Source organism: Rhynchophorus ferrugineus, unplaced genomic scaffold, assembly GCF_030347505.1.
Source record: "Rhynchophorus ferrugineus isolate W39M unplaced genomic scaffold, kcgeb_rfMv2 rfM8, whole genome shotgun sequence".
Lineage (NCBI taxonomy): Eukaryota > Metazoa > Arthropoda > Insecta > Coleoptera > Curculionidae > Rhynchophorus > Rhynchophorus ferrugineus.
This window is the reverse complement of record NW_027472587.1, coordinates 18,214,609-18,232,008: the sequence shown is the minus strand read 5'-3', so window position 1 is coordinate 18,232,008 and position 17,400 is coordinate 18,214,609. Positions and strand designations below refer to the sequence as shown.

The 17,400-nt window shown below is 32.9% G+C and overlaps 1 protein-coding gene across 2 annotated transcripts in view; it reads right to left on the bottom strand.

Annotated features, from left to right (window-relative positions):
- Positions 1–17,400, bottom strand: part of pxb (putative Hedgehog signaling attenuator pxb) — a 70,859-nt gene that overhangs the window by 44,656 nt on the left and 8,803 nt on the right. The gene's annotated exons all lie outside the window — the stretch shown is intronic.

The window sequence follows — 17,400 nt, the reverse complement described above, 5'->3', positions numbered from 1 at the left end:
ATTGAACTAGAGTTATAAAGAGAAGTCTAAAAATGGCAAAAAATCACGATTTTTCCTGAGTATATATATGGAAAAAATGCGAAAAAAGATCAGATCTCCAAATAAGCTGAAACCTTCATGTGTTGTTAATTTTAGGGTGAAAAGTATGTAGGAACCATCAATTTTGACATATGACTAATGGTTTTCAAGATATGACCAAAAATTAGTTTTGAAAAAATTTAGGCTACGGTTTCATTATGTCCATATCTTTTAAACATTTCTTAATATCGAAAAAACAATTACACCACGCTATTGAGCATCCAATTCTACATATACCCTGATATTTTCATCAAGCTTCTTTGGATTGAACTAGAGTTATAAAGAGAAGTCTAAAAATGGCAAAAAATCACGATTTTTCCTGAGTATATATATGGAAAAAAAGGCGAAAAAAGATCAGATCTCCAAATAAGCTGAAACCTTCATGTGTTGTTAATTTTAGGGTGAAAAGTATGTAGGAACCATCAATTTTGCCATATGACTAATGGTTTTCAAGATATGACTAAAAATCAGTTTTGAAGAAATTTAGGTTACAGTTTCATTATGTCCATATCTTTAAAACATTTTTTAATATCGAAAAAACAATTACACCACGCCATTGAACATCCAATGTTACACATTCGCTGATATTTTCATCAAAATCCTTTGGTTCGAAATAGAGTTGTGAGAAAACTTCCATATGTTATCAATTTTAATGTAAAAAAATGTAGAAACCATTAATCTTGCTATTTGGTTAACTGTTGTCAAACCTTTTTTAAGAACCAATCGAATGTCTTAACAACGACATCTTTTCTTTACAGTTGCCTATAATGGGAAAATTTAAACTAACCTAATCTATATAATTCCTCGACTGACGATTATAGTGCCATCTAGCTACCAGACGCTGTAAAACTTCGATTCTTTGTTGCTCTCGGACTATAATGAACGAAATTTCTATTATAACAATTCAATTGCGGAGCAGTGTCTCGCCGATTTTTTGCGTCCTATTATAAACCCGTCAACGATTGAATTGACACCCGACACCTTCCCGAACGACGTGCCGATTTCACGCGATCAAAACACAGACGTCAAAACAACAAAGAGGAACGGGGCTAGCTGTCACGTTGTTCCTCGCGCGCTGTTTTTTTTTCTGTTCCGTCCAACCGAAGTGAATTAAATCCCTACGCGCGATAAAAAGAACTTAATCGCCGACAAAACATGATCTCTCACGTCTCTGGTGAAATAAAGGCGCTCGCACAATACGTTAACGGGCCGGGGACGGCGAGCACGACGGCCGCGGAAACGATTCTAAATTATGTCGTCGGGGCGGGGACGGACGGCACGGGACGGGTTAATTATATGAACGGTCGTTCTGTTGTCTGGATGGTGATTTTCGGCGAATCCGCCAAACTACGACGAGGCGGCGCGCGGAGATATATGTTCGGGTCGTCCTCGGCTAGCCGTTCGCCCCATTACAAAGTGTCTAATTTCGTACGATCCTTCTTCTGTAATTGGCTGGCGTTCGGCTTTAAACTCGGCTGTTGTTGTGCATGAGCGCCGGAAACGGTCGTTTCAGACGGCGCATGACGTTCTCTATCAGATTGGACGTACCGTGTTGCCATTGCCTTCCGTAGCGTGTAATTACGTGGAATAATGGACGGTTATTTCGGCGAAGAGAGCCTCCCGTTGGTCGGCTGGGTCTTTGTCATCTTTCCGCATGATATTCGACTGATATTTCCATTCGAATTCGTATAATCGAGTAAGGTCGTTCATTTTGACAACTTTGGTCTCATATTTGTTGATGAGAACATCTTCCTCAAGTCACAGATTATTTAAAACTTTTGTATTCGATGAAATATAGATTTTCAAAGGCTCTTTGATGTATTTATTGAGAACCTTGGCCAACAACATGGTCTTCTTGCAACAATACGTCATTCAATTTGTTTGATGGACGTCGATAGAGAACTGCAGCAATACTTTCATCCGGTTTTGGTAGTTCAAAACACACTACACCTTGCTAATCTCATCATATAAACAGTAACACTTGGGATGGGATGGGGATAGATGAGAGTGGAGCTCCTGGTAGTACTTTCCCTCCTTTTACTTAATCTTTCCCATGACATGTACATCCCTGGAAACAGTTGCTTCGTTAACTGTCAAGCAGCCTGAAAGTTTTTTGAGTTAGATTTCTGTCCAATAAATCTTGCAATTCATTGTCCTCGAATTTTTGAGGCCCTTCAGACTGTTCCTGGTCACTGATATTAAAATTACCACTTTTAATCGTTGAAATCAAAACCGACAATTCAGATATGATCCGGCAACTCACCATAAGTTCCTAAAAATGTCTGAAGGCCTTCGCTACCAGATTCATCGATATCAAACAACAAAAGATGATTAGCGTCTGTATACGCTGAATAACTCAACAATAATAAATGGAAAAATGTTATTCTATGTAGAGAAATGTCAAAACCATCGAAACTTCTCATTATTTACTTGCTAAAAACAACTGTATAAACAGAAAAGATTGAAATTCAACCAATTCAACGTGCATTTTCAAATTATTGAACACAAATTTCCATTTTTCTTGTATCATGTCTTATTGATTTGATTATTTAGAATTCAACAACAGAATTTGCTTCAAGAATGAACGTAAATTTGAAAGAACGTAAGTTTTGTGAGGAACAGGTGCAGACGTCCTCGGGTGTTCGGGGTATATCATCTTATATATCACCTGAATGTTCTCGGCTGTCAAGAGTTAGTCGCCATGATTCTGTACAAAAGAGTCCTAATTTATGTTCAACGCGCGGACTCCGCATTTATTACTCGTAAAATAAACCGTTTAAATGCCATTTCATCGAACGGATGGGAGGGACCGTGCGTCGGTCGCCAGGAATAGACCGCAACACTCTCAAAAAACGGGCAATTATTCCAGAAAACCAGACAATTTACGGTCTTGGCTTGAGGACGGTCCGTACTATCGACTTCTGAGTTATGGCAACAACGTTTTTCATTGCTCTAAAGCGATTATACCATCACTAAATGTCAATACAACGATGATTGGTTTCCTCGGTTTCTTGCAGTTAAAATGACACTTTTTACTAGAGCTGTATCGAGATATATTAGCGTGGAAACAAGCTACCACCATCAGCTGTTTTTCCATCACTAAATATCCATATAACAATGATTGCTTTTCTCTATATTATATATATATGTATATATATATATATATATGTATATATATATATATATATATATATATATATATATATATATATATATATATTATTACAACTATTACTCATTTATTATTGTGGTACTTAGTAATAAACAATATTTAGAGTGTGGAGAATGAATGTTATAGAAAGAATGCCTCAAAATTAACTCACATACACATAATATAGTAAAGCCAATCACAAAAATATTATATCCAACCTCAGTAAATTGATATTCAATCATAATAAAAAAGAATCCAATAATTTAGAGTACAGAATATAGAAATGGGTCCCGTAAAAATCTGAAGAGCAATCTCCGTAGCACCTCTCCAGGCTTCAGGCGCGCTCTAAAATCGGCAACGTATTTTTCACGACCAATAAATACGTAATAAGTAACACACTCGGAGAACGAAAGACCCTCCTTCCAGATTCGATGATAAAACTCCACCGGGTTTTTATTATACAACCACAGCCAGCAAACCAAAACCTCCATTTCCTTTTTCCCTCGTTTTTACGGACCAGTCTCGCCATATCGTTTCCTCTTGAACTCTTTTAACACCTCGAAGGGTATAGTTAAAAACAAATCGGCATATTAAAAAATATTAAAATGGGAGTAATTTTGAAAACCCACATTTTAACTAATATTTTTACTTTTTCTTAAACATACATTGTTTATGTAAAGTATTCGTGAAAACAAAAGTTAGTGTATGAAACTAGTCACCAACATTAATACGTAATACATAAGACAAACATTAATAAAACTTCAGCAGTGATGACTATTCCATTGCAGTAACTAGTCAGTATATGAAACTATCCAGTATATGAAACTTATTTAATGAGATAACGTTCATAAAATTTCAGCACTAATGACTAATCCATTTCAATTAAGATATCATTTCATTTTCATCATTTCTCGTTAATTTACAAAAATTACTCGTACACATAGTTTTTCCATTTAGTTAGCTTCTAAACGAAGTTAGAAAAAATTCAAATTCAAATTCTCATTTAGTTCAGTTAAATTTGTTTGATTATTATTATACTGTATAAATTTAGAAGTAGCATATCCCTGTCAGTTTCATATCTTGCTGCCTTGTAACTTCTCTACATAAAAATATTTCAAATTATATGTTTTCATGGGAATGAGAGACCTTTTTCCAGATGAAATGCAAAGAACAACAACAAATTTATATGGAAATCGCTTATTTTTCTTGGCGTCTAATTTTATCGGGAAAAACAGGCGCTCCAAGAAAATAACAGATTATTAAATTGAAATTCTTCAGTTTCATGTTAACATTTTTGAAGTTGAAGTTTGAGGAATTGAGTTCGTTTAATTTGTTCGCGAAGCCGAGTTGATTTAATACTGTGGCGTTTGGTTGGTTCTATTCTTAGTTTTTGTTGATCATCATTTTAGCAGCTTGTATCATATTCTTTCTTTCATATTTGCTGCTTTCTTTCTTGAAATCAAAATTTTCTTTCATAATATCTATAAACTTTATTAACTTATTATATAAGTTATTTTCCTCTTGTTGGAGCTGTCAGATCATTTGTTTTGGTGTATTTATATGGCTTCAAATATCTCAAACATCCACATCGATGGTAGATTAGATTGGAGACATTATCACTACATAGTATAAAACAAAGTCGCCTTTTCTGTCCCTATATCCCTATGTGCGCTTAAATCTTTAAAACTACGCAACGGATTTTGATGCGGTTTTTTTCAATAGATAGAGTGATTCAAGAGGAAGGTTTATATGTATAATACATGCATAATATACTAAGGCAACATTGCTAATTTTAGAGGTTTCTAACGTGATGTCGTAAATTAACCTATTTTTTTAGGCTTATTTAGCAATTAGCAAAAACGCTGCCTAACCCTACGAGTTAGATCAAATTAATGTACTACAGTATTGTACACCATAAAAAGGTCTACAAAAAAGTCCGCGATGGTATATGTTTATCTTTTAGGGATAACCCACATTAACCATTTTTATTGTTTACTTTTTACGTGAGAAAATGGCTTATTTACGAAGCTATTTTAAGCAATACGGCATTAATCCTTATCGAATTAAGTACCTTAAATACAGTGTGCAATTAATATAGATCAATATGGTTCCTTACAGCATGTAAATTAAACAAATATTTTCGGAGATATTACAAATTTAAAATTTGCGTTTAAAAATGTGTAATGTAATAAAAATTGTATGAATTTAGATATTCCAAAGATAGCAGGAAATCTTCATAGTAAGTATAGGGGAAGAGGAATTGTTTTACTCCAAATTTAATGCGTGCAGGCCAAGGGCAGTAATGAATGAACCAAAAATACTGGATCGATTTTAATCATGTTTTCATTGAGTGACATAGGCATATATATTTTATGCCCGTGCAAAGTCGGAGCGGGCCGCTATGTTTTTATATACAACGTTCATATTTTTTCTGTAGTGTATTTATTTTAGTATCAGCATTGCACCCGTGCGAAGCCGGGGCGGGTCGCTAGTATTAGATAAAAACAGATCAGACTCAAAATTAAACAACTGCACAAGTCAATGTTTTGGCTCCTTCACCATTTTTAAAACTTATTTAACTGTTTTTAGCTTATGAACTATTTTTTAAGTTCAATTTGATTAGTTGAGTTGCTTTATCGTTACCCGGGTATGGTTATTTAGCCACTTCCTCCTTTCAATGAGCGAATAACGATTTATTAAAATTAATATTGGGCTCCTTCGCCATTTTTTAACTCTTTGATATTTTTAGCCAATGAACTAGTTTAATTTTACGATTTACGATTCCCCAGCTTCGTTCCTTAACCATCTCCGGACCTATTTCGAATAATAGCCGACCGGAAAACGAGGAGGGGGCCGGGGTCGCAAAAAAAATTAATTTGGCCAAAATAAAAAAACGCGTTCTCGTCTCGCTCGTCGCGTCTACAAACAACCCGCAGGTATCGCAGAAATCGGTAATTTATTCATACGCCGGCCGGGGAACGGACCGCCGCAAGCGCCGCCGAAGAAAGGTCTCTTCGCGCACCGTTTTTTTTTATTATTCATGAGCGCCGGTGCCCCGAAACGCCACGGGACGACTGTAATTAATTTAAAAAGGTAAACCTCCGGACAACGTAATTAAATATAGCGCGACCGAGAGCCCCCCCGGCGGCGATCGCGCCAAACGCCAAACTCGACGCCAACTTTATCTAAATGCAAATGAGGCGGCCGCGGTCCGACGCCACCCTTCGATGTGCACTTGTTTTTCCGGTCCATTTTCGCCAATTCTCGTCCGTCCCGTTGATGCTTTAATCGCCTACGAAATCATGTGGCGAGCGCTCGAGTGATTCGAGATGAAAGCCCCTCGTGAAGTGTTTATAATCACACTCGTTCTCGTGGGAGTTCAGTTCGTTATCGACCAGCGTCGGGAAATATCGAATGAAAATCCACTATTGGCCGTTTAGTAATTGACTACTTTTACTATCGACTGAAGCAATCGAATATTTCAGTCGTGACTAGTTCATTCGAATGTCGAACTCGAAATTTCGAATTCGAACATGTACTCACTAATTTTACACTAGCTCATTTAATATGCAGACAGGTTTTATATACCATCTAGTTTCATATACTGAATAGATTTTATTCTAACTAGTTTTTATGCTGACTGGTTTCATATACTGAATAGTTTCATATCATATAATATTTCATATATTGACTAATTTCATATACCCACTAGTTTCGTATATTAACTAGTTTCACATACTGGCTACTGTCAAATTTCTCTACTAACTAGTTTTATATACTGACTAGTTAATATACCATCTTGTTTCTTATACTGAATAGATTTTATACTATCAAATTTCTCTACTGGCTAGTTTTTATGCTGACTGGTTTCATATACGGAATAGTTTCATATCATATAATATTTCACATATTAACTAATTTCATATACCTACTAGTTTCGTATACTAACTAGTTTCACATACTGACTACTGTTAAATTCCTCTACTAACTAATTTTATATACTGACTAGTTTATATACCATCTAGTTTCTTATACTGAATAGATTTTATTCTACTGGCTAGTTTTTATACTAGTTTTTATGCTGACTGGTTTCATATACGGAATAGTTTCATATCATATAATATTTCACATATTAACTAATTTCATATACCTACTAGTTTCGTATACTAACTAGTTTCACATACTGACTACTGTTAAATTCCTCTACTAACTAATTTTATATACTGACTAGTTTATATACCATCTAGTTTCTTATACTGAATAGATTTTATTCTAACTAGTTTTTATGCTGACTGGTTTCATATACGGAATAGTTTCATATCATATAATATTTCACATATTAATTAATTTCATATACCTACTAGTTTCGTATACTAACTAGTTTCACATACTGACTACTGTTAAATTCCTCTACTAACTAATTTTATATACTGACTGGTTTATATACCATCTTGTTTCTTATACTGAATAGATTTTATTCTACTGGCTAGTTTTTATACTAGTTTTTATGCTGACTGGTTTCATATACGGAATAGTTTCATATCATATAATATTTCACATATTAACTAATTTCATATACCTACTAGTTTCGTATATTAACTAGTTTCACATACTGACTACTGTTAAATTCCTCTACTAACTAATTTTATATACTGACTGGTTTATATACCATCTTGTTTCTTATACTGAATAGATTTTATTCTAACTAGTTTTTATGCTGACTGGTTTCATATACGGAATAGTTTCATATCATATAATATTTCACATATTAACTAATTTCATATACCTACTAGTTTCGTATACTAACTAGTTTCACATACTGACTACTGTTAAATTCCTCTACTAACTAATTTTATATACTGACTGGTTTATATACCATCTTGTTTCTTATACTGAATAGATTTTATTCTAACTAGTTTTTATGCTGACTGGTTTCATATACGGAATAGTTTCATATCATATAATATTTCACATATTAACTAATTTCATATACCTACTAGTTTCGTATACTAACTAGTTTCACATACTGACTACTGTTAAATTCCTCTACTAACTAATTTTATATACTGACTGGTTTATATACCATCTTGTTTCTTATACTGAATAGATTTTATTCTAAAATTTCTCTACTGGCTAGTTTTTATGCTGACTGGTTTCATATACGGAATAGTTTCATATCATATAATATTTCACATATTAACTAATTTCATATACCTACTAGTTTCGTATATTAACTAGTTTCACATACTGACTACTGTCAAATTCCTCTACTAACTAATTTTATATACTGACTAGTTTATATACCATCTTGTTTCATATACTGAATAGATTTTATTCTAACTAGTTTTTATGCTGACTGGTTTCATATACGGAATAGTTTCATATCATATAATATTTCATATATTGACTAATTTCATATACCTACTAGTTTCGTATATTAACTAGTTTCATATACTGACTACTGTTAAATTCCTCTACTAACTAGTTTTATATACTGACTAGTTTATATACCATCTTGTTTCTTATACTGAATAGATTTTATTCTAACTACTGGCTAGTTTTTATATTGATTTGTTTTTATGCTGACTGGTTTCATATACTGAATAGTTTCATATTATATAATATTGCATATATTAACTAATTTCATATACCCACTAGTTTCGTATATTAACTAGTTTCACATACTGACCACTGTGAAATTCCTCTACTAACTAATTTTATATACTGACTAGTTTATATACCATCTAGTTTCTTATACTGAATAGATTTTATTCTAACTAGTTTTTATGCTGACTGGTTTCATATACGGAATAGTTTCATATCATATAATATTTCACATATTAATTAATTTCATATACCTACTAGTTTCGTATACTAACTAGTTTCACATACTGACTACTGTTAAATTCCTCTACTAACTAATTTTATATACTGACTGGTTTATATACCATCTTGTTTCTTATACTGAATAGATTTTATTCTAACTAGTTTTTATGCTGACTGGTTTCATATACTGAATAGTTTCATATCATATAATATTTCATATATTAACTAATTTCATATACCCACTAGTTTCGTATATTAACTAGTTTCACATACTGACCACTGTGAAATTCCTCTACTAACTAATTTTATATACTAACTAGTTTATATACCATTTTGTTTCTTATACTGAATAGATTTTATTCTAACTAGTTTTTATGCTGACTGGTTTCATATACTGAATAGTTTCATATCATATAATATTTCATATATTAACTAATTTCATATACCTACTAGTTTCGTATATTAACTAGTTTCACATACTGACCACTGTGAAATTCCTCTACTAACTAATTTTATATACTGACTAGTTTATATACCATCTTGTTTCTTATACTGAATAGATTTTATACTATCAAATTTCTCTACTGGCTAGTTTTTATATTGATTTGTTTTTATGCTGACTGGTTTCATATACTGAATAGTTTCATATCATATAATATTTCATATATTGACTAATTTCATATACCCACTAGTTTCATATATTAACTAGTTTCATATACTGGCTACTGTTAAATTCCTCTACTAACTAGTTTTATATACTGACTAGTTTATTTACCATCTTGTTTCTTATACTGAATAGATTTTATACTATCAAATTTCTCTACTGGCTAGTTTTTATATTGATTTGTTTTTATGCTGACTGGTTTCATATACTGAATAGTTTCATATCATATAATATTTCATATATTGACTAATTTCATATACCCACTAGTTTCATATACTGACTAGTTTTACACACCATCTAGTTTCATATACTGAATAGATTTTATACTATCAAATTTCTCTACTGACTAGTTTCATATACTGACTAGTTTTTTATACTAATTGTATATACTAACTTTTTTGTTTTGTATATTGTCCAGTTTTATATACTAACTACTTTTATATGCTGATTAGTTTTATATTTATTTACAATGTTATTACATTACAGATACAGTCTAGTTTTTATACTAAATGGTTTCATATACAAACTAGTTTTATATATTGGGTAGTTTCATATAATGACTGGTTGTATATACTAGCTAGTTTTATATATTGTCCAATTTTTATACTAACTAGTCCTATCCCTCAGGAAGCGAATTTGTATAAAATACTGCAGCAGTTAAATGATTCACAGTTATGCCATTGATTATTTATGATTATTAACTAAAATATAAAAACAATATTACATCATTCAAAATGCACAAAATTACATTATCATCATTTACTCTCATTCTTACTTTTTAAATATTCAAAATACGATGAAACATATTTGGGACCGTTACTATATTCCTTTTCTTTTACAAATTCATAAACATTAATATATAAAATTTTAGACTGTCAGCTTCCAATTTAAAATTATTTAAGATGAACTGATCTCTGCCAAATACTTATCTCTATCCTTTCCACTGTCAAAATGAATACGAGTAGGAAATATTCGAAACATACATTCGATTAAAATAGTAATTACTATTTTCATTCGACTACTGATGATCCATCAAACTATTAATATCAATTTACTCCGAACGATTTGTTATCATTTTTATTGTTGTTCGTGCCTTATGTATATGTATTTTCGAAGAAGATCTCCGAGACGATGCCACGGTTGTTGTTTACTTGTTTGGGCCGCCGTTCCCGAAATCTACACGCCATAGACAAAAGGAGCTTCCAGATCGAATTACAAATTGCGCAGAGATGTCAGCGCTCTCTGTCAGCGCATCCATTAGCGAATGATTTGTGGTTCCGACCACGGTCTGGCTTTTGTTACGCTGCGAAAGTTGAAAATTTCTTCGGCCAGTGATTTATATTTTTTTCTTACGAAAGTTTCGCAGCCGTCCGCGATCGTTTTAACTGGCTAAAAGTATTTTTTAAGTAGTTTTCCATCGTTGTAAGGCGCAATTTGTTGTTACCATGATGAACGTTCGTATCCCGAAACTTAAAACCCACTTATTAGAAATTACGTAGTAAAAGTCTCAAAACAACTTCCGCTAACACCGTTTCAGATATTTATATTTTTTGGAAGAAAACAAAAACACTTTTCTTATTAAATCTTCAACAATCAAATTAAATTAAAGAAATACAATGTTGCCATGTTGTTTTATAATCTAATCCTATAAATATAATTTAGCTCGTAGAACTTTTTTGAGGAAAGTTCTATTAAAAAACAGATAAACGGCCTAGAATATATAAAATGTGAGTTCGTTTAAAGAATAAAAGTTCTGCACCAACTTTCAGGTATACTTAGTTGCCAGATTTTTCAGTAAATTAAAGAAATGCGGCGTTGCCATGTTATTGTATAACCTAATCCTATTTATATTGGGCCCTGTCGAATTTTTCTGTATTTGTCTGTTTATTTTGGAAAATTATTATATGTTAACGAATTTCTATTAAAAAAAGCACATAAAAAGTATATAATATATACAGTTTAGATTTTTTAAAAATAAAGGTATTACAGCAATATTTTAGTATATTTAGTTGCAAGATATTTTCAGTAAATTAAAAAATGCGATGTTGTCATGTGGTCATATAATCCAATTCTATAAAGATTATTTCCTGTCGAGTTTTCCTTTATTTCTTTTTTTTGGGAAGTATATGCTAACGAATAGTTTTATTTAAAAAAAAATAGAAAAAAGGTCTTTTCTCAGAATTCAGATATTTATATTTTTTGGAAGAAAACAAAAACACTTTTCTTATTAAATCTTCAACAATCGACCAAGTGCACACAATCTGTTATGTTGTTGAAAAGGTATTTGAATAAAATAAATATTGCGCTGCAATACGAGGGTCTGGCAACACTGTTGTCTTGTGAGTCCATCTGACGGTTCCATTGTAAAGTTTGACATTTTTGACGATATACATACTCAGAACATTTTGTCGCACGGACGCGATTTGTTTATTTTATATTTGGTTGAAAGTTTCGTCTCGGCAAAAAATGGAACTGAATCGTGAACATTTTCGTGCGATGATTTTTTACGATTTTCGACGTGGATTATCACAAGAGTGCATCAATCAACTTAATTTGACTTAAAACACACAAAAACCACCGTGTATCGCTGGTTTAGTGAATTCAATCGCGGTCGTAGTTCGCTGTCCGACGATTTTCGTGAAGGTCGTCCAAAATCGGCTGTTGTGCCAGAAAACATCGATGCTGTGTGCGAAATGATTAAGCAAGATCGTAATGTCACCTATTGTGAGATTGAGGCATCCCTAAGCATTAGTTCCACCAGCATATATGTGATTTTACATGAACACTTAGCTGAGCGAAAGCTATGTTCGCGTTGGATCCCACACAATTTGACAATCGCTCAAAAAAGGCTCGTGTCGATTGGTGCAAAGAAATGCTTAAGAAATTCAATCGCGGTGCTTCGAAAGACGTTTATAAAATCGTGACAGGTGACGAATCATGGATATATTCGTATGAGCCCGAAAGTAAGTAGCAGTCGAGTGTATGGGTGCTCCAGGATGAACCAAATCCAAGAAAAGTTGTTCACGCACGAAGTACAAAGAAAATGCTGACCTGTTTCTTCGGGAAAACTGGTCATATTGCAACAGTGCCTCTAGAGGATCGTAGAACAGTAAATTCTGATTGTTACACAACTATTTGTTTGCCAGAAGTCTTCGGTGTAATAAGGAAAACAAACAAGAGACGCCGGATTGTTCTTCATCATGACAATGCGAGCTCTCACACATCGGCTCAAACAAGAGTCTATTTAGGCACTCAAAACATCGAATTGATGGGTCATCCGCCGTACAGCACGTTTTCGGTACCCAATGACTTCTTTTTGTGCCCATCCGTGAAGAATAAACTGCGTGGTCAACGATTTTCATCGCCCGAAGAAGCTATTGAAGCGTTCAAAAATCATGTTTTGAAGATACCTCCTTCAGAACGGAATAAATGCTTTGAAAATTGGTTTAAGCGTATGCAAAAGTGTGGCGAGTACTTTGAAAAACAATAAAAATATATTCGCAGCTTAACTATTTCTTTTTTTCCTATTTCCGAAATATAAATAGTGACCATAGGTCAGTAGGTATTTGGGGATCGATTGTAAACAAGATGAACAAGAACGACACGTAAAAAAAAACTCAATAAGTGAAAACATATGGTGGAGGAACCATCATTGTTATTTGAATTATCGTAATTCGTCCATTATATCACATAACCAAAACGGGGACATACTTCAACACCCTTAATTCCCGTCATCCGTATTTAGACCAATATCCCGAAAAAGAACCGCCCTCCCGGTGACCTTCTTCGACCATAATCCTACGATTTTTTTCGGGAATTTAAAAGCGGTACCCTTCCAATCGGAAAATTTATGAATCGTGCGAGAGCCCTGGTGTGAAATCCGCCCTTACGTACTAATTAACGTTTATTTTCGGAAAAGGGTTGGCGCGGTGAGTGGAGGGGCTAGGGAAGGGGAGGTTCGGACGCCGGCAGAGAAGGCCGCATTAGAGGAAAACCGAGAACGGCAAATGACCAGAAGGAAATAATCGAAAACAATTATATTAACTGATTCTTTTTATCGGAGGTTTTTTCTTGGTGGTGGTGCTGGCGGGGGAGGGTCTATGGTTTCGATCCGTCCCCAGATATGGGGGTATTTAATTAAGATAATCGCTCTGCCGACAGTTGTGGTTTTATAATCTAATCCCTATTTAGATTATTGCCCGACGAGTTTTTCTTTATTTCTTCGTTTATATCGGAAATGTATTACGTGCTAACCAAGAACGTTCTATTAAAAAAGTAGATAAACGGTCCGGAATATATACAGTGTGATTGTTTTGAAGAATAGAGTACAAAACACTTAGTTGCCAGATTTTTTCAATAAATTAAAGAAATGCAATGTTGCCATGTTGTTTTATAATCTAATCCTATAAATATAATTTAGCTCGTAGAGTTTTTTGAGGAAAGTTCTATTAAAAAAACAGATAAACGGCCTAGAATATATAAAATGTGAGTTTCATTTAAAGAATAAAAGTTCTGCACCAACTTTCAGGTATACTCAGTTGCCAGATTTTTCAGTAAATTAAAGAAATGCGGCGTTGCCATGTTATTGCATAACCTAATCCTATTTACATTGGACCCTGTCGAATTTTTCTGTATTTGTCTGTTTATTTTGGAAAATTATTATATGTTAACGAAGTTCTATTAAAAAAGAGCACATAAAAAGTATATAATATATACAGTTTTTTTTTTAAATAAAGGTATTACAACAATATTTTAGTAAATTAAAGATTATTTCCTGTTGAGTTTTCCTATATTTCCTTGTTTTTTTTTCGGAAGTATATGCTGACGAATAGTTTTATTAAAAAAAATAGAAAAAAGGTATTTTCTCAGAAGTCAGATCAGATTTTTTCGGTATATTAAGGAAATGCTATTATTTAGATTATTTCCTGTTGAGTTTTTCTTTATTACTTGGTTTATTTAGAAAATTTATGAGTTAATGAGGAAAGTTCGATTAAAACAGTCGATAAAAGGCCCCGAGTGTGATTCTTTAAAATAATAAATGCAGTTGACTTAGCAACTAAGCTGTCTAAAACTTTCTAGAGAGTTTGAGCTGGATTTTCGTTCACTAAGTCTTGCAGTTCAATGTCTTTATGTAGAAAAATGTAAAAATCTTTGAATTTAACAGTTGGAATAGCTTGTTTAAGAATTTTTTACATTACTAAATACTCAGTTTTCCACCAATAAATATCGTTGATCAAACCATAGTAAGAGTAGAGAAGTAAATCAACATAAAACAAAAGAAAATCATCACGAGAAACACAAAACAAAAACAAATTTACACACATAGAAACAAACAATAAATATACAGAATAACTTCTTACTGCTATTTTCACAGTAATCTAGAAAATAGAATCCGGATAATCTGCAGCATGTATTAGTTGTTAACATAATACAATCATTAATATTCTTATTTTAATTTGTTTTTTTTTCTCGATTGGTTTTATAGTTTAGACCGCGGCTATACGACCGTATATTAACCCCGCTTGATTAGTAGGCGGTGATATTTTTCTGTATATTTACGTTGCTCACTTCAGGTGAATATATTCTAGGGAATTTCAAAGAAACTCGTTACCGAACGTCGAAAAGTTATTAAATCACCGGTAATCAGTTCGGGACCGTACCACTGACCACAGAGAACCAATGATAATTAACTTGGCCGCTCGAACCTCTGGTGTATAATGACGATACTGTCGGTGGAGTTCTCGACATCAGACGCAGCTGAAACATCTTCATAATCGATGACAGTGTGAAGAAAACTACGCGCCCACTTGATTATACCTTTAGTTTTGGTATCGGGTGTGTACAGTTTGCACGATGCTCGGGATTTTGTATATACTGGAAATAAATGCTTTGTGAGTTGTATCTATTGTTCTGAGAAACAAAATTATAATATACTGAAATCGGTTACACAAATTAAGGGACTAGGTGGGCTTCAAAGCCTCCAAATATCTCAACGTCTGAATAATAACTTCAAAAAGTTCTGTTTGCTATATTTTATTATATTATTCAATGGATAAAATACAAAAGGAATGATATGGCAGCTAAAGACAGTTACAGGCATTAGAGAACAATAAATCTTCAGAAGCTTCTGTCGCTATTCATATAACATTACAAAAAAATGCGTTATGAGATACTATTTTAATTAATATTAATTTATATGGGTAAAATAGTGATGTTTTCTGTCCATTTTTCCGATAAACTGTATTTCTATAAACATAATTTTGCAAAAATCGGATGGAGCAAGACACGGACTATACGGTGGATACCTCACATTTTTACAGTCAATATTTCCAGTGACTGAAGGAGTAAATAAAGATGCTACCTTTATATTTGGAATATTTTATAGATAGTATAGCTTCACTGAATAAGTTTTACTGAATATATGCGATTTTAAACCATCTATAAAGCAAAACCAACATGGTTATTCAGTTAACATGTGTTAATTAGTGTAGAGCTGAAGAAAAGATAAAAAAACTTTTGTATAATTTTGAATGTGAAATCAAGGACTTTCGTGCAGCATTCTATGATGAAATCCCTTTTGAAGAAAAGTATAATAATCAATATACAAAGAACAACATTCGTTAGAATAAAAGTGGAGTTATCTTGGGAATATCTAAGTCTTGAAATGTCGAAGAATGAAATAAAATTCTAGTAAAAAAGGAATATACCAATTCTAACAAGTCAATAAATGCCAAGGTATCATATAATATTAGATCCAGTCTCATGGAGTATAAGAAACATTGAAACATCATCAGAAATTATATAATTAACGATCATCGCATAAATACATTAATAAGAGGAAGCTGGTTAATCACTTTGATACCAGTAACATTAAAATATTTACAGAACAAGTGAGTCACATTTAATTTCTATAATTTCAACCGAAATAATCAACAAACTAATGAACAAGAAACAGTACTGCAAAATTAACATAATTACCCTCCTAGATCTGAAGACAGACATTTAAAATAACAAATGGCGTCACTAACAAACCTAAACGCAGCCAAAATAAGAAGTTTGCTTTAAATGATCCACAGAATATTAAGTCGTCCGGCTACGACTCTTGTTCTTTTCGCAATAGCTAGTAGTTATTAATTTATTTGTTTTACAGGTGGATAGTATCGTCTAGACGATAAATAGCAGTCTTCCTATCTAGTGAAAGACGTGTTCGTTACTTAGTTTATTATATATCGACTTTACGTGTTCAAAGAACGGTGTGTTTATAAACAATGAATGAATAATTTTATATCAATTAAATTTATTGGTGATATTTTTATGTTTGTATGTTTATTTTTCTATTTCTTTATGCGTGTAATACATAAATGGTTAATATTCATGGCTTCATGTATTGTGGTTATTAAAATGTAAGCTTCATCAGGTTAAATCGTAAAAATTTCAGTACCAACACAACGATAGGACAATAAATTTTATGTTTAGATATATTTCCAGTAGCTGATCATATGATGGTGCATATATTAACGTGTAATTTACATAAAATCAATAGGACACGTGCTATTAAACGGGATTGTCTTCATCTTAATGGGTAATCGATGGTTGTCTTGTCACACTTGTCATCCCTATTGCGCGACGCACTCTGTTGGGTGTTTTATGACTTCCCGTGAAGGAAAGGAAGCTGTACGCT